Source organism: Numenius arquata, chromosome 10, assembly GCF_964106895.1.
Source record: "Numenius arquata chromosome 10, bNumArq3.hap1.1, whole genome shotgun sequence".
NCBI classification, from domain to species: Eukaryota; Metazoa; Chordata; class Aves; order Charadriiformes; family Scolopacidae; genus Numenius; species Numenius arquata.
In genome coordinates this window covers 41,674,183-41,686,967 of record NC_133585.1, presented here as the reverse complement: position 1 = coordinate 41,686,967, position 12,785 = coordinate 41,674,183, and positions in this window count along the sequence as shown.

Genomic DNA, 12,785 nt, shown 5'->3' with positions numbered 1-12,785 from the left:
CTCCTCCCCTCCGCTACCCCCGGGGGAATGATGATGTCGCCGCCTCCTGAGGAGGTGCGGGGGCCCGCCCGCCCCAGGAGACACCTGCCTGCCGCCGCTCGCCGGGCCAGAACGTGAGGAGAACCGCCGGCGGGCCCCGGGGCAGAGCTAAGGCGGTTGCGTTGTCATGGCTCCCGCCGCGGGCAGCGCGGCCCGGCCTTATGGCCGCAGAGCCTAGCCGGGAGGAGGCCTGAGGCACCGGGCCTGGTGAAGGGGTGCCTTGCGGAGAGTTGGGCCGAGGGGGTGAGATGTAACAGGGGAAGAGTCTGAGGTGTCCCTGAGGAAGCAGCTGGCTAGAGGAGCAGCTGACATGGCTTCTGATGAAGTCCCTGAGTGAAAATAACTAGAGAGGGCTTTCAACATGCCTTGAGAATCTGCTCTACCTGCCCGTGTAGCAGTTCCCATCTGTTATTTTTTTTCTGGAGAAAACGGCAGTTCCTTACACATCTCTCCCCTGGTCCAGCTCATCACCGTCTTCCCACCTTGGGCCTTCCCTTGGAGACGCTGCTGCCTCCTCCTCACACCAGACGGGTCGGGAGAGGGGGAACTTCCAGGCCTGGCAGGCCCAGGAGCAGACAACTCTGAGGAGGCAGCGTAAGGAACTGTTGCTTTTTATGGATTCTGCTACAAGATTTTAAAAGTAGACTTAAAAAGCTGAACATCAGCCCTGTCTAATGGACTGTTACATTTTATCAGAAAAGCCACAGATGTTGCTCTGTCTAGAAAATTGAAATAGGGTGGCAGTAACCATCCCTGCTAGCCTGAGGTGCGCAAAATGCGGTATGGTATGGAAAAGCGTAGATAGATTTTCAGAGGGCAACATCAGGTGGCATTTCCAACTGTTGTTTACTTAGGAACTAGAGGCTTTCAAGACATTAAGGTCTATAGAAATATTTTTATAGTCCCTCCTCTTAATGGTGCAGTAGAGGACAATGTACAACATGGGCATTTATCTCAACAAATGTCTACTTCTGATATGGCTGTCATCTGCAAGCGCTGTTTATTTATCTCCATTAGTATACACAGCATTTTGACTTATATACATAGTAAGAAAATATAGGCCCAACCGATAAAAATAAATCTGGCAACTATATACAGATGCATATAGTTTTTTTTCTCTGTATGTTTGCTCTTCCTCTGTGGTTTGACTGGAAAAAGTCCATTTTCCTGCAAGCGTGTGGTACCATGTGCATCTGTTCATCAAATTAGGTCTTCAGACTGAAACTTGGTTTTAATGCAATATACAATGCAGTTTTTCAGCTGAGGTTTTTAGTACCTTTTTGAGAAGGATCATTTTGCATTAGGCCTGATTTCTTTATAATGACTTCCCCTGTGATCTTGGGCCTTCATCTTCAGAATAATTGAGACAGATTCTAAGTCCCACTGATGTGTCTTAAGTTCCTTTTGAGAAGGTAGGCTGTGGCTTCTCTCTGCCCTAGGCTCTCACCTGGAAAATAAGGGTAATAACTCTTCTCTGCCTCTTAGAGCTCATAGATGAAAGCTAGGTTTAAGGTGCACTGAGCTCCTATTGAGTACTATAGACAAAAATTATAAAAGTAGTACATCTCTAGGTTAAATACCTCATGTCTTTTCAGAGATCTAATACAAAGGAGCTGAGCTTCTAATACGCAGATTTTGCTCTGAATGGAGTAGAAAACATGACCTTTATCAAGTGTCAGAATCCTTTGTGTTCCTGTGAGTATGCTTGTGTGTTATAGGTAGTAGATGTCCAATAAGATCCACAGTAAAGGGCAATGATTTTGCCTGGTTTGTATCTAGGTTCATTTTCGTGTGCTCATTTGGATTACAAATGTCAGAGTCTGCTACTACAAAAAGCAAATCAAATTAATATGAATTACTACATCTCTTTTCTTTAGTATACCCTGCTCCTTTCCCTTGTCCTTAAATAGGCGTCTTTCACTTATCTCACAGCTGTTTCATATTCACCATATATTGTGTTAATTTTCTCTTTGGTAAAAGATATATATAGAAAGGCTTTTTGGGGGAAAAGCCAACAGAGAGTGAACAGAGTGGTGGCGAGTTTTGCCTGGATTAAAATACTACGTAAAAATCAGTACCTTCTTATGTAATCAGCATGCTGGGGTTATCATTGTATACTTCCTATACTGTTTTATGCTTTACTGTAGTTTACTATTTTACAGAAGACTCTACAGGGGTTTATGCCAGAACAGGACCATAGACAAACAGTCTTTGAATAGGTGGCTTGGTTTGGTTTAGCGTTTGCTTGGTTTTGTTGTGGGGTTTTTTTTTTTTCTGTGAAATAAGAAAATGCTTAGGAAAAATGAGAACATAGCCTCTTTGTGTGATTTCAGTGACTACTGTGTCTGACTTCACAATATATTTTATAGTATGTTGATAATATAGTCCTGTGTCTATTCTCTGAAATAGGTTGTCATTAGTCTTTCACCCTTAGAAAAATCCATACACAAAATGGAAAACTGCAGTCTGTTGAACATAGCTCACTTTTTGAATTACAAAATCTTGTAGCATATCTGATTTCAGCAGATAGTTCTTTCATCGATCCCATCATCAATTTCGCTTTATACCAAACAGTTCTTTCAACAGCAGCTTTCACAAACTGGCTGCAAATTGGTCTGTACTTTTGCCCGTTGGTGTTGCTCATAACTAATAGAGTGGAAGATACAATTCTGGGTATCCACGCATGGTTTAGTATGCTTGGCATATTGCTTTGAAATACTTCTGGAAGCGGGAGCAGGAAATAGGGTGTATTAAATGAAGTTCAAAGTAGGTAAGATTACTGCAAGAGGAAAGTTTATAGGATTGGTACCTGTAAAGTAAGATCAGTGGTGGTAAGACCTCAGCCCAAGCTCTCAGTATGGAAAGGCTGTCAATATTCATTAGCCGATGCTAGGGTAACCAAACATCCTAATCGTAGTATCATTTCCCATGTAATATGGGAAATATTCTCTATCCTACAACTTATATATAGGAAACAGTTCCCCACATTTTAATGGAAAAGTGGCTATTGTTCACACACAAATTGTGCCTGTTGGACTCATTTGCTGTACATACAGTACAGTCACCGTGTGCGTGGTTCATCTCTCTGAGAGTATGGGTGCCCCCCAGCCCCAGCGTACTGCCTGGGGACTCCAAGGTGCTTATGACATCACTAACTATGATTAAATTTCTGTTCTTCAAGTTAAGATTCTTGGTGATCTTTTTCTCATTTCCTATTTTCCTAATTTTATTCTGTTCATTTCAATAGGATATTTTTCTAGTAGAATTACTCAGAATTTGGAATTCAGATTGTTCCTTGTGATTAGAAGAAAATGCTGTTTTTGAAACTATAACTTTCCAGCATGCAACATTCTGTTCCTCTCTTGCATAACTAATCTTCTCTCCTCCTCATTGTGGCCTCTCTAGTTTAGGAAAATAAAAAATGTCAGGTTTGATCTTCTCTCATTGTTGCTGGAGGATTTCTTATTGGAGAGGAGAGCTGTCTCAAGAGATCTGTATATTGATTTCAAACACTTTAGAATCAGGGGTTGAACCTGTAACATATTTTTAATTCTTATTTTGTTTATTTCATGAGGCATCCATACGAGGATTAACTTTACAGGCTGTACTGGTATTAGATGGTATGCACTTTGCATTTAAATGTTCATATGCTCATTTGTAATAATGCTGTATTTAAAAAAAAATCAGCAACAGATTATATTCATAAAACTAGGTTATTTTTAAATTTAACCCTCATTTTCCACCAAACTTACACCTACAGCTCTTTTTCTGTCATCCCAGCTTTTAACAGGGAGGCCTACATGCCAAAAGTTGTCTTTTTTATCTGCATATCATTTAGCACATTTTGGAGGCTACGAAAATAAATTTAGCCTGCACGTTTATTGTCTGTCATATTGTGTTCCTGTTGTGGCAGCGTCTGGATGACTCAACTCATTCCGAAGATTAGCATTATCATAAAAATAACTAACTGGTTGTGCAAGTTGACCGAGTTTTAAGTTGTCATCTTAACTTTCCTGTTCCTCCTAGACGTGTCCACGTCCGGTGGCGTGGCCAGGTGTAAGAGTGCCCTCTCCTGGGTGGAACAGGGCAGACGCTTCCTTCTTCGGGTGAGACGGATCCCTCTTGGGGAGCTCTTTGCCTTACAAAGACCTCACGGCACCGCTGCTGCCTTGTCCAGTCTTTCCTTTAAAGCTGTTGAGGAAGAACTCGTAGGAGTTTTGCTGGCAGCAATGTTTAAAACGGTAGGACAGAAATTGTTTGGTGTTCCCGGTAGGGAGAGGCGGTATTCGCTCGTGATGTCTGCCCGTTCCAAATTGTGTTTTTCATGTCATTAGTGGCTTATATATATATATATATATGCATAAAAAGGCAGTGAGTGTACTAACCAAACATCAGAGTCATGTGAAGTCATTCGGTTTGAATTCCTAGGATGCAATTCACCTTAGTGGAGTTAGATAAGAAATTAATTCAGCTATTGATTTTACAACAATCAATCTATGGCTTAAACAAGATTTAGCAAAGTTTTCATTAAATAATGCATGTGCAGAATTTTTTGGCAGTTTAATAATAATACCCTATTGTTCTTCACTTGTTAAGGGCTTTTATTAGAAATTGACAGGACACCCTGAGCTTTTCATTAATTTCGTGGCCTGGCAATGTCTTCTAAATTAATGTTACATCTGAACCTGATGTTTTTGGTAGCGCCAATGCTTTTAAGTCTGTTAGCAAAGGTAATTTTTTTTATACTTCCGCTTGTTTAGGAAGGAGTGATTTTCAACTGGTGGTACATACACCTCAGGGTCTGGGGGCCATTTCTTGTGGGTTCATGAAAGACAAAAAAAAAAAAAGCAGCCTTGCAGGTTCAACTGCAAGGTAGTTCTTGTAATTCTTCAGGAGGTCCCAAGTTACTAATATTCCTAATAAGTGGGCATCTACCTTGAAAAATTTAGCATCAGCAGACTGACAAGCTGACCACAGGGAACTAAAAGCATTTCTTATAAAGGAAGAGGTGTAAAGCAGGGAACTCAAAGCATTTCTTGTAAAGGAAAAGGTGTAAAGCTATGCGCCTTTCTTCCTATTACAAAAAGCAGATAGCAATCTTTTTGAGGGTCCTTTCAAAATGAAAGCAAGCTGGGAATACAGAAATACATTTCACAACTGAACATAGCTATTATTATTAATTTTATAAGTATTAGAGTTATAAAGGAAGAGAGGATTTGGCCAAGAATATAAAGCATATAGTCACCACGCTACATTGCTGGTATATTGTTTTCCACTCAGAAACATTTTCTACCCTGAGTGAAGTATTTGTACCATTTTAAGCATTTTGTATTACCATCTATTAATGTAATAACTTATAGTACATTATCAAATCTATGTAACTTTATTTAATTAAATATGGCCGTCTTCCTTTCATAGATAGGTACAAAAGGGACTTAGAGCTGCCTTAAAAGAGCAGCTGGACAGCTTTTCCTGACCAGCTGGACATCATCTTCTGCTCGTGTCCATAGGATTTGTGACTCAATAACAATCCCTGCTATTTTAATAACTATAGGGGTTGAAATCAGATTCAGGCTGATGCTCAGAAAACCTCCATTTCATAAATGTCATCAGGACTGAAGTATATAGGACCTTGAATCTGGAAGCTTAAATTTGTTGTTCAGTGCAGTGGTAGCCAGGAAAGTACCTAAATGCAGCAAGTAAGTACGGGAGAAGATAAAACGGCATTAATATTTTTGAATGATTGCTTGGGGGTTGAGTTAGAGTCTCTAATTAGGAGAGTTGAGTTTAGAATTAGAACTGGAACTGCAAATTCTTGTGAGACATTAATTGAATGAATATGGAAATCTAGAATAAATAAAAAATAAAACCCACTTTCTGTTGGAGGAAAAGTAAATACAGTCACAGCCTAATTGCACAGAATTGGTAGAGGTCTTTAATTGCTAAAATATTTTCATATTCCTGACAGTGTAGATAAGCTAACTGCTTATCTGTACAAAGTGTCGTACATCATTGTGTACAAAGTGGTCGTACATCACTGCCGTGTCTTCTCAGGAGAAAAGGATGTGACTGGACACCTTTTCCTCTTCATATATGTAACCTAAGATACAGAGCCATCAATGCAGGCGGCAAAGACGTAGATGCAAAATGGGAGACAAACTCCTGCAGGCGATAGTGTTATACAGTACACATGGTCCCAACTCAAAAAAAGTCTCAAGCTATAAGAGAATATGGAGTAAAGATGTATGAATAACCATGGTATAATACAAGAATATATGCAGTAAAATCAGAAATCTACTAGAAGCCAAACCACAGAGAGAACATATTCTAGTATACTTTGCATCGTCAATTGTTATGAATGGTCTGTCTGTTCTGTAAAGCACAAGATTTTTTAGGGATCCTGAAAGGTAGGAAAATATCATTCCTTTTAATAAAAAAGAAATCTGGAGTTCTTGAATGCAGCTATTATTGCTTGATCTAGCAATTTCAGGATTCTGAGGCTTTTTGAAAATTCTAACTAGAATTTGAACTTATTTCTAATGATGTCCATCTTGGTAATCTACAGTATAATCTGTCATGATGGGCACCAAATCCACTACTGATGGAAGTCTTTTGGAACTGTCTGCAAGAAAAATTCACAAAATACTGAAGTTTGTCAGAGATCATCCAGAAAGAGCTCAACCATGACAGATGGGTAATTTATGAAGCTGTATTGCTGTTGATACCATCTTAAAATATCTGCATTTTGGAGACTAGAACAATTTTGTATCAGGAAAAAGCATGCTTCTATTGATCTTACAACTACAGTAGAATACTAATTTAAGGCTAAATCATTAAGTCTAAAGCACTGGTCACTGTTAGGCCACAGTTATGTAAAAAGTTAATTGATCTGCATTTGAAGTCGTAGAAACCAGTAAGGACCAATTCAAGAATACAAATTAAGAGAAGCTGATCTTGTTTTCCTAACCTGATTGTTTTAATGTGGCCACATGGCTAGCAGGAACATAGGATATGGCAAATTATTAGAGGAGAGCATTGAGGATAAAATCACGTTAAACAAACAAGGCTCAAATGGTGTTCTGTTAATGTATTGAGTAATGTACAGTTGCCCTGAACACAGCAGAAGTAAGCAATTTCTCTGGTCTTTGGATATCTGTCAGACACACAATGTTCCACAGAACAGTATGTAGAAAATCCCTACTCTTCTGCATGTCTTTCTTTTCAGTAGTAGCATATGCCTATGTTTAGGTGGAAGATCTAGTTTAGATGTAAGGAGTTTCTTGTCTTGTACATTTTTCTCAAATGCAGGGTAGCAATTATAGCAGTTTCAGTGAAGTATAACCCGTCTCATAAAATTCCCCGTTACAGCTTTCCCGTCGTCCTGACGGAGTGCAAAAAGATCGCATGGTAAATTAGAAGTTGTCACCTTTCAAAAGGCAGTATTCTAGGCTGTATCTTTCTTTCCCCGATTAGAGGTTAGTCCTACTGGGAGATATCCAGTCATGCTCTATGATTGTCTCTCAGGATTTTGCAGATCCTAACTCTTGCTCCTAGGAATGTTGTGACATTACACTTTTGGTCCCTTTCCCAAACATACAGCAGACATAAAAGATATTAACATATGAATAGTGTATATATATATAGTGTCTTCCTGCACAGATATTTCTAGGTCTCTTACTATCCCTCTATTTTAATATCACCCATCCCAAATAATTTTACTCCCTCTGAAATTGTGGTGAAAGTGCTCTGCAGATGTACCTCCTCCTGGGTTCCCTCCCAAGTCACACAGTATCACAGAACCACGGCATGGTCAAGGTTGGAAGGGACCTCTTGAGATCACCTACTCCACCCCCCTGTTAGAGCAGGTTGCCCAGCAGGACCATGTCCATTTGGGTTTTGAATATCTTAAAGGTTGGAGACACCACTGCCTTTCTGGCCAAGCTCTGTCAGTGCTCAACCACCATCAGGGTAAAGATGTTATGTTCAGCTGGAATGTCATGTGTTTCAGTTTGTGCCCCGTGCTCTTGCCCTGTCACTGGCCACCACTGAGAAGACTGGCTCCCTCAGTAGTTTCTCTGCAGAGTTGGACTTCTACTGTAATATGGCACTCACTTCAAATCTTTCCATCTTTTTTTCAGTAATTACCTCCAGTTTTAGAGACAACATCTACGTCCAATTTTGACCTTAGTAGCTTAACACAAAGTAACCACAAGAACCCATTTAAACACCAAAAATCTAAATTCACACTTCTGAACACTGAAATGGTTTCCTTTAATCTGGGCAGTGTTTTTGCAAAACTTATAAACTGTGAAGTGTGAGCTGAATACTACAGAATTCTTTTTTTTTTCCTGACCTGACAGTTTTATCAAGTTCTGTAAATCCTAGTTTTCTATCTAATACCAAATCACTTGTAGGGTTTACAGCTGCTGTTCAACAGGTTTGGCACACGGCAGCAAACATCCAGCTGCATCACACCACATCCTCAAACAGCAAATATGCACAAGCTAAAACCCTTGCATTATGTTCACACAGATCTTGGCCAGCTGAGAAAGCAGTCATTTTTAGTTCAACTGTCAATACTCATGTTCTAAGATCCAAAGTGAAAAGCATGGTTGAATGTGCTACAGAAACCAGAGTATCACTTACAGCGATAACAGATTAGATTCTTTTCCAATGATTTGATTTAGTTCTCTGTAGTCCATACAGAGATGGTGTCACATTTTATGTGATGGAATACTGATCTCCAAGGACTGACTGGCCTTTTGATACACCTTCTCAGTGGTGTGTGAAAGGTCTTCTCTCTTTGTTCTCTCTTTTTTTCTTGGTAAATAATGCCTTGGATTTTTAATGGATGGATACTCTTAAATTTCAGTGCTTAATACCAGCTGCAAAACTGCATATATCCATTTCAGATCAGAGTAATTCCCTGACCAGAAAAGTTTGACTCTTTGCTGCTTCTTAGTTAGATGTAGTAAAGTGTTCCCAAAAAATCCTTCGGGATCTTATTTTCATCTCCTTCTCACATTTTCTTCTGCACTAACATTCATCAAATGTACTGGCTTGCATTTTGTGCCTGTGGTTCGTCTATTAGATACAGCTTCTTCTATTAGATGTTCACTTGGAAAATGAACAGGGATTCATTTTTATTTCAAGTCTGTGAGAACTGTAACAGTTGAGGGCTCTGACTCATGTTCAGAGGCAGTTTCAGACTGGATGCTGAAATGGCTCCAAACACAGAGAGAGGGTGACATGAAATGTGTTCCCAAGTGGCAGCAATTTTCAAATGAATATAGCAATGTTAGCTGCTGGTAAGTTTATGGCTGCAGATAGCTTATGGCTGTGAACTACAGTTGCTTAAGAAGCAGTTCACGCTGTTTCTCATCTTTTCTTTGCAAGAAAGCCACCACAATCATGCAGCTGCTATTATGGTTTCTGCCTCAGAGGAAAAACAATTTGTTAAGGTTATACCAGTGTTGGTTCATTTAGACCGCACTTTTATAGGGGATTTCCCAAAGTATTTGCAAAATATTTTCCTAACACTGATTGTGTAATTATCAATCACAATGAAATTTAGTGGACTATGTCTCATTAACTTACGTGGTTACTGAGGACTTACTGTTCTAATTCTGTGCATCCATTTCAGCCTAGTTCGGATGGTATATCTTTACCAGGGAGTGTTACTGTTAACAATTCAGTGGCTCAGATCTTAATCCTCTATTTTTAAATGTTTTTTGCAAGCTTTATCTTGTAAGTGTCCCAGTTGGCCTGCTTGCATTTCATAGTTACTGTAAGTTACCAGTTGATATTCTAGTTAGGTGTAAAATAATCCTTGTCATCCCCTCAACTTCAGATTTCCTTCCTCGATTTCCTAGTTTGGAAAACTTCTTTGGGCAGCTGTGATCTGGCAGCATTGCAGTAATCCTTTGTGATCATTTCCCTGGACTGTAGCTAATTTATGTCAAAGTCTGTGTTACTGTGTTGATGCTTCAGGAGCACAAAAGCCCTCCATAGATCCTTCAACAATTTCGGTGGAGTTTCTTCTTTCCACCGAGCCATATCTTTTCTGTGAATCCTGACAGCTTAGGCTGTGGTTGGATGTTCATTAAGCTCGTATCTGTACATTGACAGAAAGTCTGGCAGTATAAATTTGGTTTAGTGGTGATCACATGACTAAATTTCTGTTAAATTAACCGAAGTATACAATATAGTCTTTGTGCCTGCTAATTCACAGGCTTGCTGCCTAAGTAGCCCAAAGTGCTTTGCAATTCTGCAGTGCTTTGTGACGTGCCAGCCCAGCTGAATTCTAGGAATGTTTGTGAGCAACTTTTTTGAGGAATTGGCCTATTTTTCCATATTTAGATCCCTCTTTCCAAAAACCTGGTGTTGCTGCCGGAAGGCCACTTCTACTTTGCTACTGCAAGGGTACTTTATAATCTTTTCCTTTCCAGTTCCTGGATGCCGTTTTCAGACCATGCTGCAGACGTCTTCCAAGTGGCTCTTCAGTATCAAAATTTGCAGTAGAGTTTCATGTAGATTCCTTCCGGGAATAGAATTATCTACTCATGATGGACTGCACACAAGAAAAGAGGGAGCAGACAGAGGAATTACATGAAGAGGATTTGCCCCATATCTAGGTCATTTCTCAGATCTGATGAAATTGCATGAATTGCAGATGAAGGATTTCCACTCCACAGAGTATGTGGATGTGAACGATACAATGCCTAGTGGCTTGAGTTGTGCAGCAAAGATGAGAACATCAGCAGAAAGAGAACTTTGGAATGGGAAAAGCAATGTTCTTGGGTATCTGTAAACAAGCTCATCCATTATTTGGCAAGTTAGATCACCACCATGACTCCTGCTTTCCCATTGCCTATCAGGGTAGAAAAGCTGAGAGCTAGCACTGTGATGTGGAATGTGACATCTGCCTGTTGCTTTACAAAGTGCCCAATCTACGCTACTTTCAGATGGCAGATGTAGAGAATGTCATAGTAAGTTTTGCTCAACTCCCACCCTCCTCCGTTGTACAGGGCTGTTGGTGAAAGGAACATTACCATCTTCTGCACTTCAAGCTGAGTTGTTTTCATAGTTTTAGCTTGGCAGTGGGCAGCACAATTCTTTTTAGTGTGCCAAAATCAATGGATTTACTATTCTGTCCTTGTTACTAGCTGATGTTGAATGCATCTCATGCCTTTGTTCATAAAGAAGCCTAAGTCATCATCACTGTTTTCATCAGTTTGACTGCCAGAAAGGAGACTTCATAGGGTGAGTCTGAAAACAGCCTCCATATCAGGATCTCATTTTACTGCTCTATCGTGCACTAAATTTGTGAGTGTAAGGGGAGCAGATGGCTGGAGCCTGGGAGTGGGAAGCTGAGATAGAATCAGTGCCTGCTATGGCTTGTTCATTTGCCCGTGGGAACCAGGAGGGCCAAATTCTGAGGGATGCTCTGGTGGAATGTTTTATGCAAAATACCTAGCTACTTTCTGCTTATAGATATGTACTTGCTGATTTGCAAGTAATAAGCTTACGCATTGTTTCTCTTGTTCCTGGTCTCTGTTTTCTCTAGTTCCTATTGCCTGCCCTTCTTCCTTGACAGATCATACTCTGAAGTTTCATCCATGAGGATCACCCTTTCTTGAATCCATCCTTCATTAGGCCCGTCAGCTTTACATATTTCCAAGAATGCAAATGGAAACATATATGTTGAACAAAGGAAAATAATCAGAAAATAATAATCAGAAAAATTGCTATTTTACTGTCAAAAGGGCAGTGCAAATAATGCAGAAATTGGAAAAAAAGCTCAGCTTTTTACTGACACCAGTTATGTAAAACTATTTACAGATATGCAGAACTTTGCAGCAATAACATGGGGGCGGGGGGAGAAACAAGAGTAGGGAGGGGGAGCTGCTTGGTGTGAGTGCATGTGTCTCACCCAGAGGGCCAGCGGGCTGGCCAGATAGTGCTGCTTGTACACCTCATCAAGGGACAGTTTCAAGAGATTACCAGACACGATGTGAGTTCCTGGATGGGTCGATGTGAGAAATGAGCCAGAAAGATGCGATGCACCGAGTTTTGAGGAGGCTGCATTTGATTCAAAGTAAGAGAGGAGGACATCACAACTCTAGCTGTAAGTGCCATCATTGCATACTGCTTTCTTGCAGATCACTCAGTCATCATCTCCATCAGCTCCTGACTCTCCTTTACAGACTCTTTGCAGGTTCATATTATTTCTGACAAGGCATTTGAGACTGCCTGTCTAGCTCACTTAGTCTTGCCCTTCCAGTTCTAGGATTATACAAATTCAATTCTCCAAGAATCAATCACTATGAGACTCTTCTTCCAATTGCAACAGTTGCCCCAAGTATGCTTGCTATCCTTTTAGCAACAGCAGGCTCTGTCTTTACCCAAGAAAATAGAAGTGTTCAGTGTTCTTGCCTCCACCCGACAGGAGGAACCTTCCTCTCCAATATTGTGTGGTTGCCGTTGCTCTCCTCTCTTGTTTGAGCCAGGACTAGTATGGTAAGCTGTGTCTGGTTTGGGGATTTCGGGATCTCGGATCCATTTTCTAGCCCTAGGTGCCAAGGGTGGAAAGGCAGACAGATAGGCAAGACTGCTCAATGGTGTTGGGAAGCTGTCTCTGCTTCTAGGATGGCTGGTTCCCTGATGCAGGTTTAGGAGGATGGCTGAGGGAGAGGTGGGAGGAAGGATGCAGCTACAGTTGATCATTCTGCTTATGACCACCCTCC